The sequence below is a fragment of the Podarcis tiliguerta genome (assembly GCF_965153285.1).
Source record: "Podarcis tiliguerta genome assembly, chromosome: 2".
Classification (NCBI taxonomy): Eukaryota; Metazoa; Chordata; class Lepidosauria; order Squamata; family Lacertidae; genus Podarcis; species Podarcis tiliguerta.
In genome coordinates this window covers 99,045,786-99,060,433 of record NC_139535.1, presented here as the reverse complement: position 1 = coordinate 99,060,433, position 14,648 = coordinate 99,045,786, and the positions used below count along the sequence as shown (strand labels likewise).

Sequence of the window (14,648 nt, the reverse complement as noted above, 5' to 3'; positions counted from 1 at the left end):
TAGGATCTTTTTCCTCAGTCACTCTCTTGGCACTTTCTTTTAAATACAAAAAAGAACAGAGGAGGGAAAATGTCAGGCCTCACACCGAAAAGGTGTGTCGTGAGGGACTGCCGCTAAGGCCGAATAAAAGTAGGCCGCTAGTGTGTAATGGGGAAAACCTTGCCTCAGAGAAAACACATTAATCTCCATTTACCTGTAATTCCCAGCAGCTGTCCTTCTCAGCCAGCCACTGGCTTTTGAAATGGGAGCAATTTGGCGCTGACCTTCAGGGGAGCGTTAGCCGTGCACCATGTTGAAAGACGAGGAAGGGAAGTAGAATTAGAAAACTAGGCTGTTTGGGAGGCCTCAGCCCTCAAATAGTTTTTTTATCCCCCATTTTCTTCCAGTAAAGGACCAACAGAGATTCTGCCGCTTTGTTTACCTTGGGACATGCCAGGTAATCTCCTCAAAGTCACTCATAATCTTGAGCAATATTCAGCTGCTAGAGGGCTAGACCTTGAGATAGGAACCCTTTTTAAAGAAAGGTGTTAGAATAATGGTTGGGAAGCTGAATGCTGTGTTTGTTCACGGGGTAGGCAAGTGAGGGGGGAAGTTGTAAATGAAATTCACCCCTGAAAATGTGTGTGTGCTTGTGTGTGTGTGTGTGTGTGTGTGTGTGTGAGAGAGAGAGAGAGAGAGAGAGAGAGAGATCAAAGTTTTGCAGCTGATCTCATAAGGCTCAGCTTCCTGGGAAAAAGGGGATTGCTAATACTATGGCAGCTTTGTGACATGGGAAGTTTTGCTCTTGTGGTTGGAAATATTGTCAGGGTATAGAAGGGGAGGACACACCAGATGTTGTCCCACCAAAACAAAGAGAATAACGGAGAATCAAAAGTGAGAGCAGGGGCTGAAAGGAGGGATTGGGGGGTGTTTGTCTGCACACATGCGTGAGCACATGAACAGGGTATATTGGCTGTGACCTGGTGAGAGGCGGCCTGTGATTGCTACCACTGAATGCAGCAGTTCCTGTCAGTGAAACTGAAACAAGCAAAACCCAGGAACGTCTTCACATCTAGGTTGGTAATGCTTGTGGAAAACACAGTTTAGAAGCTTCCTGGGTATTGAGCATTTTATTTCTGCATTTGGCTCTTCAGAAATGTAGGGCCATGTTTACGGCAAGGGAATGTGTGCACAGAGATTTTCCTGCCTTCCCCTGCCCATCCTATTGGGTGTACTCAATCCACTCATCATATTGCTACAAGCCTTATGATCCTCTTCTGAACCAATGGGATCATAGGAAGGCAGAGCATCTTATACAGGGAAAACCCACAACCTCCCAGGCTTTCCTCCCAAGTACACACTAGGACCTCAAGACATTCCTATGTAGACATGCCCTTTGATTAATTTCCTATATAGCAAATAATCTTGCTTTATAGTGAATTCTCCTAGGACATGACATGTGATGTGGTTTGTGTGTGGGTATAGTGATGGGTAGCCTGGAAGACATGGGGGTTGATTTTGTTTGCATAGGCTACTAAACTCAGAACAGATTACTCCTAGTGCTTTATCATGCTGACCTTGCAATTGATCATTAACACATTAGGGCACTTCCATTTGTGAGCAACCCTCAAGGCTATTTATGTTAATGTCCAAATGTCCGATTGTTCTTGCTGTGAAAGATAAAGAAACAGAGGCATTTGTAATGCAAATGAACATTCTGACCAAAACAGATACTACCTTCAGATTACAGTGGTACCTCGGGTTAAGTACTTAATTCGTTCCGGAGGTCCATACTTAACCTGAAACTGTTCTTAACCTGAAGCACCACTTTAGCTAATGGGGCCTCATGCTGCTGCCGTGCCGCCGGAGCAGAATTTCTGTTCTCATCCTGAAGCAAAGTTCTTAACCCGAGGTACTATTTCTGGCTTACCGGAGTCTGTAACCTAAAGCGTATGTAACCTGAAGTGTATGTAACCCGAGGTACCACTGTACAAACCTGGCTGAAGCAAGGAGCCTTAAACAAACAAAAAATAAATAAATTACGAAATGAGAAATAAAAAAATGCTCTCCCTCTACCTACTCCATTGAGCATAGTGATAACCTTCCTAATTATAGAATCCTAAACCTGGAAGAAAGGGACGCGGGTGGCGCTGTGGGTTAAAGCCTCAGTGCCTAGGGCTTGCCGATCGAAAGGTCGGTGGTTCGAATCCCCGTGGCAGGGTGCGCTCCCGTCGCTCGGTCCCAGCGCCTGCCAACCTAGCAGTTCGAAAGCACCCCTGGTGCAAGTAGATAAATAGGGACCGCTTACTAGTGGGAAGGTAAACAGCGTTTCCGTGTGCGGCTCTGGCTCGCCAGAGCAGCGATGTCATGCTGGCCACATGACCCGGAAGTGTCTTCGGACAGCGCTGGCCCTTGGCCTCTTTGAGTGAGATGGGCGCACAACCCTAGAGTCTGTCAAGACTGGCCCGTACGGGCAGGGGTACCTTTACCTTTACCTTTACCTTAAACCTGGAAGAGGGTCTTCTGGACCTCCCAGTTCAGCCCTTGCTTGATGCAGGAAATCCAGAGCGAGAGTTTCAAGACAGTTTGAAACCACCCCACCCGGGCAGCACTCGCCACTCCCAGCAATCTATCACCTTACAGACCCAGGGATTTTGCTGGCATCATTGCTCATCCTGCTATATTCTCTTCTCTACATCCTGATTTAATCAAACATTCCTAAAAGACAGTCCCATGGAAGGATTCCTTTCAGGCTGTGCAGATATCTCTGTTTGTTCTTTTGCTCTGGATTATGCAGGTCACTTTGTACCGGGCAGATACATAGAAAATCCTACCACGGGCTAAGGAAGGGGACACGGTGACCTCCTAAAAATCCATTGCAGACATGCCATTTTCTGATATGCAAGCACAGGGGGGCAGCTTCCTGGAACACTTCAGACCGCAAGCAGGGCAACAGCATTTTTTAATGCTCCCCACTCCCCCAGAGGTTTAAAGACAAAACAAACGCCTTTCGAGGCAAAAACAAGAATAGCAGGGAGAAATTCTAGACAACCCTGTTGTCCTTGGGAAAGCAAAAAGCAAAACACATTCAGGGGTGGTTTAATGCTCCATTTTATTTTATTTATTTATTGGCTTACTGCTGGACAATAAACAAAGTATCCAGGCAGCGAACACATCCACGAAGTGGCATAGAAACACCTAGTCAACATCTGGACAGTGATAACACAGTTACCGATGGCTGAGCGATACACCAGAAAAGACTTGTGCAAACAGGAGCGTTATGAAGCAGGCAACCAAAGCAAAGCATGGATGGTGGTTGCTTAATAATAATAGGCAAAGATTGCCACAGTCCAGGTGCAAGAGCACTAAATGCTTTGTAGAAGCAAGGCAGGCGCCAGGCAGCATCCTTAATAGAGCCCCTCTGGCTGTACATAAAAATTGGACAGGTAGATATGGGGCAAGATGGTCCTTCATGTCAACTGTTCTCAAGGCTATTCATATACTGATAGTAAGACTGTGAATTTGGACCATATAAGCAGCCAGTGCAGTTCTTTCAGCAGAAGTTTTTGAAAACGTGTCGTTGGGGGTGGCTACAGTGGTCCTCCATCTTAAAAAGCGTGAGGACAGGACAAATAACCCCCCCAAAAAAAACCTAGGTCTCCCCCAACAAACGTTTGAGACTAGCTCTGATAAGCTCCTCCCACAGCTAATCACCTGACTCAACAGAAACCCTGCCCCCTCTGACCTTTGCACAGCTAGAGCAGCTAATCAGCCACAAAGAAACACACACACAAAAAACCCTTTTTGTAAGGGAAGCTCCACGTTGCACTGATTTTGAGGTTCCCAATGTGCAGCACCTAAGCGATCCTAATTCTTTCAAAAGTTTATAGGAAGAGTTCCCAGCTTCCAAGACCACAGGAGCCTCTAGTTTTAGAGATGGATCCACCCCAGACGGCAGACTTGCTCCCTCAGAGGGCGGTGTGTGTGTGTGTGTGTGACTCCATCCAGAACTGCCTGTCTCACAGATCCGCTCGCCTCCCACAGCACCTTTATCTTGTTGCGATTCAGAGGGCAGTTTATTGGTCCCTGTCCAGCCCAACGCTTACATCCAGGCACCGGTTCCAGGTCTTGCACATCCTTCCCTGATTCAGGTGAAATAGAGGAGGAGAACTCGGTGTCATCAGCATTCTGACAGCATCCCGCCCCAAAATGTATAACAGTCATTCCCATTGGCTTCATTTCATATGGATTTTTTTAAAAAGCATTGGTGAAAAAATGGTTTTGTGTGTGGTACACCATAGCATAAAGCCCAGGAAGCTTCAGGTTGGAAAAATTGTATTTGAGGCCAGGTTGTTGATAAGTAAACAATTTATTAATTGAAATAATAAGAACGAGCTGTTACTAAAAACAGGCCTCAGCGCAGAACCTATGTCTCTGCTTCTAGCCATGTGACTTAGTTACATACCCTCCAATATTTCTCCAATTAAAATAGGGATGTCCTATTTAATAATAATAATAATAATAATAATAATAATAATAATAATATAATAATAATAATAATAATAATAATAATAATAATAATAATAATAATAATATAATAATAATAGGTGATGATTATGATTATGATTATGATTTGTATCTGACCCATCTGACTGGGTTGCCAAGGACACTCTGGGTGGTTTCCAACATATATAAAAAGGTAATATGACATCAAACATTAAAAACTTCCCAATACTTAAGATGTCTTCTAAAGGTTGTAGAGTTATTTATCTCTTTGGCTCGGGGGTCACATAACTCCATACCCTCCAATACTTCTCCAATGAAAATAGGGACGTCCTAAGGAAAAGTGGGACATTCTGGGATTTCTGTAAATCTGGGGCTGTCCCAGGAAAATAGGGACACTTGGAGGCTCTCTAGTTTCCTCCTGCTCAAGGAAACTGTTTATTATAGAGCAGGTTTCATTATATATATATATATATATATATATATATATATATATATATATGGAGGAGAGCACTAGGAACAGGTATGTCCCCACTGTGGAAGGACGTGTGGATCCAGAATTGGCCTCCACAGTCACTTATGGACTCACTGTTAAGACTGTGTTCGTGGAAGACAATCTTACTTGGCTACCAATGATCACCAAAGAAAGAAAGAAAAGACTTTCACTTTGTTCTGTTGAATCCGGCCAGAGCAAGGAATGCAAAACAACCTCTCTCGCTTTACTTCCTGCAGGGCTAGGAGTGGCATGCCAGGTGTTTTGTTCAACACAGAACTGAGGGAAGGTAAATTAATGGGCGCCTCTTTATTTTTGTGCTGCCAGGGATGGATACAGCTGAGCCGAGTCATGCGTGCTGTCAGAACTGGCCCTTTGCTGCTTCGAGGATCTTCGGTGCAAGGCATTTTAACAGGTACACCCCAGGGGCTGTATTGGATTGTGTGGCTGTATGGGGAGGGAACTACAGCCGTTTCCCCTAAGTCATCTCAATCTCAGGAATAGGTTGCTCATTCCAACATCAGGTGTGCGTGCTCAAGATTACTTGTTCATTGGGATTAGAAGCTTCCACCATGGAAAACGCTGTCAAGAAGTCTATGTGGTGAGTGGGTTTCTCACCCTTTCAGTGCTTGCCTATGGATGAAATGGAAATTCCGTGCTGTGCTACTGACTTTTTTAAACGATATATTGCTTATTGCATGTTGCTGCCCTTGTTCTGTCCCTTCTCCAGATTGTTCAGAGCAGTGTACGTACACATTTCCCTCTGAATCTCCCCTCCCCTTTATCCTCACAACCAGGGGTGCCAACTTGAATAAAATATTGCGAGGGGGGCAGGTAAGCTCCGCCCCACATAATTGATCACATGATGCCACACACAATTTGAATGGCAATGCCCATGAACTTTGGGGGGGGGGGCTCAAATATTTTATTGAGGGCGTGAAGGGACCTTGGCTCCTAGGAGTTGGCTCCTGTGCTCACAGAGATTGAGCAGGGCCACCCTAAGACATCTGAATTAGTGCAAGAGCACCAAGGTTGCCCTAAGGGGCGTGGGTGACGCTGTGCGTTAAACCACAGAGCCTAGGACTTGCTGATCAGAAGGTCAGCGGTTTGAATCCCCGTGACGGGGTGAGCTCCCATTGCTCGGTCCCTGCTCCTGCCAACCTAGCAGTTCAAAAGCACGTCAAAGTGCAAGTAGATAAATAGGTACTGCTCCGGCGGGAAGATAAACGGTGTTTCCCTGCGCTGCTCTGGTTCACCAGAAGTGGCTTAGTCATGCTGGCCACATGACCCGGAAGCTGTATGCCGGCTCCCTCAGCCAGTAAAGCGAGATGAGCGTCGCAACCCCAGAGTCGGCCACGACTGGACCCAACAGTCAGGGGTCCCTTTACCTTTTACCAAGGTTGCCAGCACAGCTTGTGCTTTAAGCCTACCTTTCTGTTGCAAAGCCATCTGTTTCCCAGTAGAGCTGAAAGGACTGGGGTTTGTTGCTGAGCCCCCCCCCCCCTTTTTTTGTTTTGCTCAATGCAAGCGGAGAATCCATCTTGCTTTCCACCCGCCTTTTTTTTTTAACAGTGTTATGGACCATGTCAGACATCAAAGCCCTGATTAAGCCAATGCTTTAATTGTATCTTTGTGCTTCATTACTTCATCCCCCCCCCCCCACCTTTGATGAAGGACTCTCCTCTTTGCTGGTCCTCCCCCAAAATATCACCCCTCTGGTTTAGTTTTTAGTGCTGAGTGCTTTCTCCAGTGCGCAACCCCCCACCCATTTTTGAAGAGATCATATCTGCCCAGAACAATGTACCCACTTCTTCCCTTCTTCCCCCCACCCCCAGCTCCAAAAGAAGCTCAGCCAGTGTGGCTAAAGGCACATTCACACCTATTTTCGTGTTGCCTTGGCTCTCCTATTCTTATGAAGCTCACATTGATTATTGCCTTTAAATTCCTCAGTCCGGTCATAGATAAAAGGATAACCACTTCAAAGGGAAGTGTTAAGAGTTTAACCCCCGAGCTAAAAAGAGTGGACAACAAGGTAATTGAGGGTAATAACTGATCACAGACCAGCTTTTCAAAGGCACATGTGAATCCCTACTTTCAGATGGCTTTAATTTTATTAACATTTGTAGCAGCTCCTTGGCTTCTTGATGCTTGCTCTCAGAGTCATTACAAACTTCAAAGCTGGAGAAGGTAACACTCTTAAATGGGGAACCTGACACCAGGATGGAGATAGATAGATAGATATCAAATCCAAGTCCACAACCTGTATCCTAAAATAATCCCAGAAGAGGTTTTTTCTTTCTTGTCATTTGTATAGATTTCTGGCCACTTCCTCCCAGCACTGCTGTATTTCTGCCTGTGGTGCAGCTGTTAAACTCAGAAGAGCCTTAGAAGGGAAAGCTAGCAACTCTGTGACCAGAAGAGGTTAGAAAAAAACCCCTGCTTGGGCAGAGTTTTATTTTATTTATCAAGTTTAATACATGTCTATATGGTCCTTCAATTTAAAATTCCGAGGGACTTTGCAATAACTAATTAAAGCATGATAAGGCAGTGCTGCAAACAATAAAAAGTTCTGTTGTTTTTTAAGGGGGTGATATAAGAGGTTTTAAAGCTTGTTCGAAAACTTTGACCAAATCATTTGCTGAAACCTTAAGGCACTAAAAAACATGAGCCTAGGTGCCAGGGGGGAGAGTTCCTCAAACAAAGTGCCCTCTCTCCCATAACCTGACTGCAGGTGGAACCCTTAAAACACACAGGAATTGACCCACATATGTGGCTGCATTAAGATATCCTGAGGTTTTTATGTCTAAAGCCTTTTTCAGATGACACCTCCCGGAAAGAAAGAAAAAACCCATTTCCGCCCAATGCTTCTATGGCCATTCTCCATGTCCTCCCAGCAAACATGCATTCAGAAATAGCGTGAAACACACATATCTGTATGTGTGCAAACCCACTTTCATTCTACCGTCAAATTTGCAGCCACCAACTGAGTGAGGTCAGCGGATGTATGAGCAATGGGGGCATGACTGCTGTCCCACCATCCTGTATTCAGGCAACGCTTTTGAGTCATGAGGTTTATCAAACCACAGTGAGCCCTGCCAGACATACACATAGCAGTTGGAATGGGTTTGGTGAGACCCAAGTTGCATAGGCTCAACTCAAGGCATCAGCCAATGCCAGCCAAAACAAAACGCCACTCATCGGCCATGTATATTTGCATCCTTGTTTTGTGATATAAGCTTTGCTCGTTGTTATTGGCAGCTGCTTTATGTTGGTTTTGGGGGGGTGTTTTTTTGGAGATTGTTTCAATCATTGCTACAGCTTTTGAAATTGTTGTAAACCCACACTCAAATCAAAAAAAAGTGATGAAGGTGGGATATAAATCTAAGTGAGAAATAATAGAGAAACTCTCAATGGTTACACCATGCAAAAATCATATAGAATTGTTCCCTTCTAACTTCGCAATTTTTTCTTTACATTTTTTTTTTTAAATGGTAAATATTTTTTATTTCATTTTTTAATGCGTATAAAACAGAGGGAACTGTTATAACGACAGATGGAAAGCGAATGGTGGAAAGCAAAACTGTAAAATGGGCTTGCAGGATGAGTGTGTTTGCACAGGGGTTCGAATCACAGAGCCCCCAAGTAAAGGAAATCAGGGTTGTCTGACTGCCCAGTCTAGTTCCAGATTTGCCAGGTTGCCTGGAAAATGATGGTTCCCCTGTTTACGTAATAAAGGAGTGTCAAATCTTAAAAAGAGAATAGAAAAAAACCATAGAATTGTAGAGTTGGAAGGGATTCTGCAGGTCATTTAGTCCAACCCCCTGCAATTTAGGAATCTCAACCAAAGCATCGATGACAGATGTCCATCCAACATCTGCTTAAAAACCTCCAAGGAAGGAAAGGCTACAACCTCTCAGGGCAGGCTGTTCAACTGTCGAACAGCAGCCAAACAGTTTGTAGTGTCAGAACAAGCCTTCTGGATTTATTTAGCTACCTTGGATTCCAAAAGCAGAAGGGTTGGAGATGCCAAGTACCTGAGAAGTCACACTACATAACTAATGGGCTGCGTTTCATTTAGTGGGTTACAGGTTGTGCAGTCCTGAGCAAACAGTTTATCAGAGTTGGTGGGAATCCAAGGATAAGAGCGGTCTCGGTTCAATTTCCCCACTTCTGGATTCTTTTCCCGAGCGCCTGGCATCCATCTTGCCTTTATTATTACATACCAAAATGTTTTTGCTCCTCACTTGCATGTTTCTTTCCCGAAAAACCTCCCTCGATAACTATTTCAAAGGGGAGATTTAATAATTTATGCTGGCACTTTTGTTTCAACTTTTCCCCTGTTCAGCAAATGCATGGAAATTTCAAGAAACTGTGGATCAATGTATTCCCTAGGCACAGGCAAACCAAAAAGAAAAGAAAAGAAGGGAATATGTTCATGTTAAGAGCTGTTGTTATTATTTTTGTGCTGCACTGGCTTCCATTTCCAGGCCCAAACCATGGTGCTGGTTCTAACCTTTACAAATCTGAGTGCCTTGGGACTCTGACACCTTAAGCGTCACTTTTTCCTGCACAAACCTGGCTGGCTACTGAGATGCTTTTTGGAAGTCCTCAGGTTGCCTGCCTTTTAAAGCGCAGGAAAGGGGAATGCCCAGATATTGTTACACTACAACTCCCATCATGCTTGACCATTGGCCTTGCTGGCAGGAGCTGAGGGCAGCTGACCTCCCTATATCAAGGACAGTGGTACCTCGGGTTACATACGCTTCAGGTTACATACGCTTCAGGTTGCAGACTCCGCTAACCCAGAAATAGTACCTCGGGTTAAGAACTTTGCTTCAGGATGAGAACAGAAATCGTGCTTCGGCGGTGCAGCAGCAGCAGGAGGCCCTATTGGCTAAAGTGGTGCTTCATATTAAGAACAGTTTCAGGTTAAGAACAGACCTCCAGAACGAATTAAGTACTTAACCCGAGGTACCACTGTAAATAAATTTAAAAACTTAACTTAACGGACCAATCGAGTCACAGATAGCTCAGTTCTGCCCCCCCAAGTCCTACCCCTTTCCATAAATCTTGGCTATGCCCATAGCTGAGGGATATTGGAATGTAACAAAATTTGGTGGATGACAGATCCCCCATCCCTGTTTTAGAGCTAAGACTGGTATGACGGGGCCTATTCAAACACACACACACACCCTTCATACCCTCCAACATTTCTCCGATGAAAACTGGGATGTCAGATACAACAACAGCAACTTTATTATTTATAAACACACACACACACACTTGAGTGGTTGCCCCAGCCACTCTGGGTGGCTTCCAGTATATATAACATATTAAAACATTAAGCATTTAAAAAACTTCCCTTTTACAGGGCTGCTTTCAGATGTCTTGTGAAGGTTGTGTAGTTCCTTATCATCTTGGCTCAGGGGGGTCACATAATTCCATATCCTCCAACATTTCTCTGATGAAAATAGGGACGTCCCAAGGAAACGCAGGAGATTCTGGGATCAAATCAGAACCCGGGATGGCTTCTGTAAATTTGGGGCTGTCCCTAGAAAATAGGGACACTTGGAGGGGCTGCACACTGGCCTACCAAATTTGAAATACCTTTAATTGGGCTCAGAAGAAGGTAACATAGAACAAAGGAAGGATTTCAATAGGCGAAGCCCTTTTCACTTTTGCATAACAAGCTGCGCTGGTCCAAACTCCTTCCGTACAACTCTTAAAGGAAAAGCAGGTCCACAATCCGTTTGTGCCTTGAAGGGAGGGTTGTGTGGGCACACTGCCTTTCAACTGCTCTTTGAGTATTATTACAGACATTTTCCAAGAAGAGGCCAGAAAGGAAACAAAGGTTTTCCATTCCTTTACTCCCAGGTCACGTTTGTAGGGTCTCCATGTGCATTTACCCCTGTGAGATGGATACATGCTCTATCCCTACTCTGGGAAAATGCACATCTCTTCTTTCACACCTGTCCTGGAACTGCATGGGAAGAAGGTGGGTGAGCTACTCAAATATACTCTGAATAATAATCAAAGTGGTCTCTCTTATGTTTATGAATCAGTGGCTAATTTCTCATGAATAAGGGACTCTGCAGTCTCACATCTTTTTGACTGAATCCAAGGTCCACAGGAGGTTCATTAACCTGTGACGCTGAAATTCAGGATCTTCCCCCCCCCTCCAAAAAAAAACCTGATGCCAAGGTTTTGTGATAATTTTGTGCTGCAAATGCCACATTTTGTGTCACCACCACCCCTAACTGAGTAATTGACAAAACAAATTGGGGTCACAAGTTAATGCCAAAAATCCAAACTTGTCTGATTGACTCCAAACCAGTGCCAACGTTTTCTGCTAGTTTTGTGGCGTTTTGCACCATGGGCTAAGGCTGAGCACTCTTATTCACAATAGGGAGAGAGCCCCAACCCACAAAACCCACCTCCCATCCCTGAGGAGGACATTAAAAAAAATCCACGCTCAAGCATGTGGCTTGTTTGTTACTTGCAGAAAGTAACAGGGTCTGTCCAATCAGAATCTGAATAACAATAGCAACAACAATGGGTGGATGAGAGTAATTGAGTGTTTGAGGCCATACAAAGCTGGGAAAAATGAGATTCAAAAGGGTGTATTACTAATGTGTTTATGCGTGTGTCCTCTGGCTTTACCAGGCAAGTTCCAGTAATATTAATGAGAGCTAGGCACGCAACTCCCTTGAATAGTGGAGGAAAAAAGAATACTCTATTGTCTTAATCCTGCATGAAAGCTTTCTCCTGCATATGTCATGAGAGAAGTGTTGGTGTCCTACAGTGGAGGAGACCAAAGGTCCCATTCTCATGTCACCGCTGCGCATACCACTGCTATTGTAGAAATTAGATGAGCTGACTGTGACATTATATGGTTTTCTCATTCAAACGCTTTTGTGTGAAAAATGGGGGCTCCGGGAGAGGGGCAGGCAGGAAACGGCATAGCAAGTAGCTACACCTGGATCCATGGTACATAGAAAGCCAGTTTTGAAATAGCAGTGCAGCATAATGAACACAATACCGCCCACCCCAAAATAAAGCCACCTTCTTTGGTCACAGGTACTGAAGACTTCGAAAAAGAAAAAAATAGTTACATTTGGTTCAAACCCCAGCTTGCAAGTTGAGGTCATCTCACAGCCAACCAGCCCTTTTGTATAGCTGACAATAGGCTCATTAAAAGCACACCCAAAATGTGAACGTAATTGCTTATTACTCCAGACATGGCTAAAGACATTAGCACAAATTCCGCAGATTTATAATGTCCCATTGTCTTTTCATTACCCATGCATGCAGATGACATGAGAGTCCAACAGACCACAGGCACATTCCAGGCTATAAAGAACACAGTATTGTTACAGACTGAAGAATAGGTTATTCAAAAAATAAATATTTGGGAATACACACATACACACACATATGCCTGTGCAACTTTGTGTCTGCCTTGTGCTGTGGAAGATTTATGCTGCAATATACATATTTCTGATCTTGGGAAATGCAGGAAATCAACGTGGCAAAATGGCAAAATGAAGAGAGTTTCTGATACAAATGCAGCTTTTGGTGCAAGCTCAGAAATCAGGATGCATTCAATTCAGCCAATGCAACTTTTGCAGGCAGATCACACACACAACCTTTCGGACATCCTTCCCAGGGCCCTGTGGTAATGGTGGGCGGGGCTAAGACAAAACTGGGTGGAGCAATGTATGCAACTCTTGCTTTGTACAGTAGGGTAGTTTCTATGCATGCCCCCTCTCTGTGTCTCTTCAGCTATACAGTGGTACCTCAGGTTAAGTACTTAATTCGTTCCGGAGGTCTGTACTTAACCTGAAACTGTCCTTAACCTGAAGCACCACTTTAGCTAATGGGGCCTCCTGCTGCCGCCGTGCTGCCGGAGCACGACTTCTGTTCTCATTCTGAAGCAAAATTCTTAACCTGAAGCACTATTTCTGGGTTAGCGGAGTCTGCAACCTGAAGCGTATGTATCCCGAGGTACCACTGTATAGGTTTATTCAGAAGCAAATCTCACTCGTTCCTAAGTTAGTTTCCATAGGACTGATTCCAGTTCCAGTCTATAAATATAACTGTTATTTCTATGGGACCTGTGTGAGAGACCCAACATGACATTTGGATAACGATAGAGGATTTTAGTTACAAGTAGGTAGCCGTGTTGGTCTGCCGTAGTCGAAACAAAATATAAAAAAAATCCTTCCAGTAGCACCTTAGAGACCAAGTTTGTTATTGGTATGCGCTTTCGTGTGCATGCACACTTCTTCAGATAGAGGATTTTGCCACTCAGTTGAGGATATCCTCATGAGAGAGAGAGAGAGAGAGAGAGAGAGGCAGAGGCAGTGGGGAAGTTCTAGACATGGTGCCAAACCATTCTTTAAGCTTCCAAACAAAACTAAGGCAACAGCCTTTAACTATCATAAGGAGCTTTTAGACAAACTGTTTCCTGCTCATCCTGAATTTGTTTGCAGCGAGATTGGACAACATTGGCCGTTTATGGAGCATTCATTCTGACTTGTTCGTGGGAAGGGTAGATGATATTGCCTCAAAGCTAGTGTAATCCCACACTTTACGCTGCATTTCCCCATTACTTTTCTTACCACAAAAAAAACACAGTTTTGGAGATAAGTGAATTTGCGGCCCAGGAAAGGCCAAATCAGTTTTAACTGTGTGACCCGAATTTACCAGGATGAGATCTGAAGCCAACTTGAAAATAGTGACAGACTGGAAGCACCCATGGTCAGTAAAATACAGCTGAATTGATGATGCACCTAGTTCATGAAAATGCAGGAGAAATACTTTTTCTGTCTTCCATGTTAGGCACCTCTTATGTGCTATGTGTGCATTGTTGTTGTTGTTGTTGTTGTTGTTTTTACATGGAAAAATCATTTCAGAATGCAAAGGGTTAAATCGTACAAAGCTCCATTTCTTTATTTCCTGTTAATCACATCATTGCCCGCATTAAAGAGCGAGAGAAAGAGAGAATGAGAGAGAGAGAGAGAGAAGAAACCAACAACAACAAAAACTGAAACATGTTTATTTCATTTGTTTAATTTCAAGTTCTGAGCACACTAGCTGGAAACTATGCTTGATAGTTAAACTGAAAACATTTGGATTTCCTTTCCCTCTCTGTCGCCACCCCCAGTTAGATCACTTCGTTCTTAGTCCAGGATTTAAGCAACATCTTTTTTTTATAAAGCTATGGAAGCCAGACAGCAAAAACAAAAGGGATTTGCAGTTCTGCAGCATCAAATTGCACCAACTCAGCCCTGGTAATACATCGGATATTTCATTCTGCCCATTTCTCTCTCTCTCTCTGTCACACAGACACACAGACTTCCACACACACTAATAATAATAATAATAATAATAATAATAATAATAGCAACAATAATATATACTAGCAAAACAGGCCACATTCATGCAACCCTCAGGCTGGCAGACTTTTCCAAAAAAACATGTTCCTCATACCCAGAACACTTTCCTTAAACATGCTGGGAAATGCCTATTCTAGTTTCTAAGGCTTCCTTACCACCCTTGACCTGCAGGTTTTTGCCTGTGCCATCCCATTTACCTCCCAGTCCCATTTCCATCTTCTTTTAGGCAGATTTGCTCTTGAGCATTTAGCTGTTGCAACTTCCTCCTCCTCTTG

At 44.0% G+C, this 14,648-nt stretch overlaps 1 protein-coding gene across 1 annotated transcript in view; it reads left to right on the top strand.

Annotated features, from left to right (window-relative positions):
- The first annotated feature begins 306 nt into the window (after positions 1 to 306).
- AXIN2 (axin 2) overlaps positions 307 to 14,648 on the top strand; it is a 79,331-nt gene continuing 64,989 nt past the window's right edge. The window contains exons 1-2 of the mRNA XM_083427404.1: positions 307 to 436; positions 5,303 to 5,390. The gene's annotated coding sequence lies outside the window, so the exon portion shown is untranslated. The remainder of the gene's footprint in view (positions 437 to 5,302; positions 5,391 to 14,648) is intronic.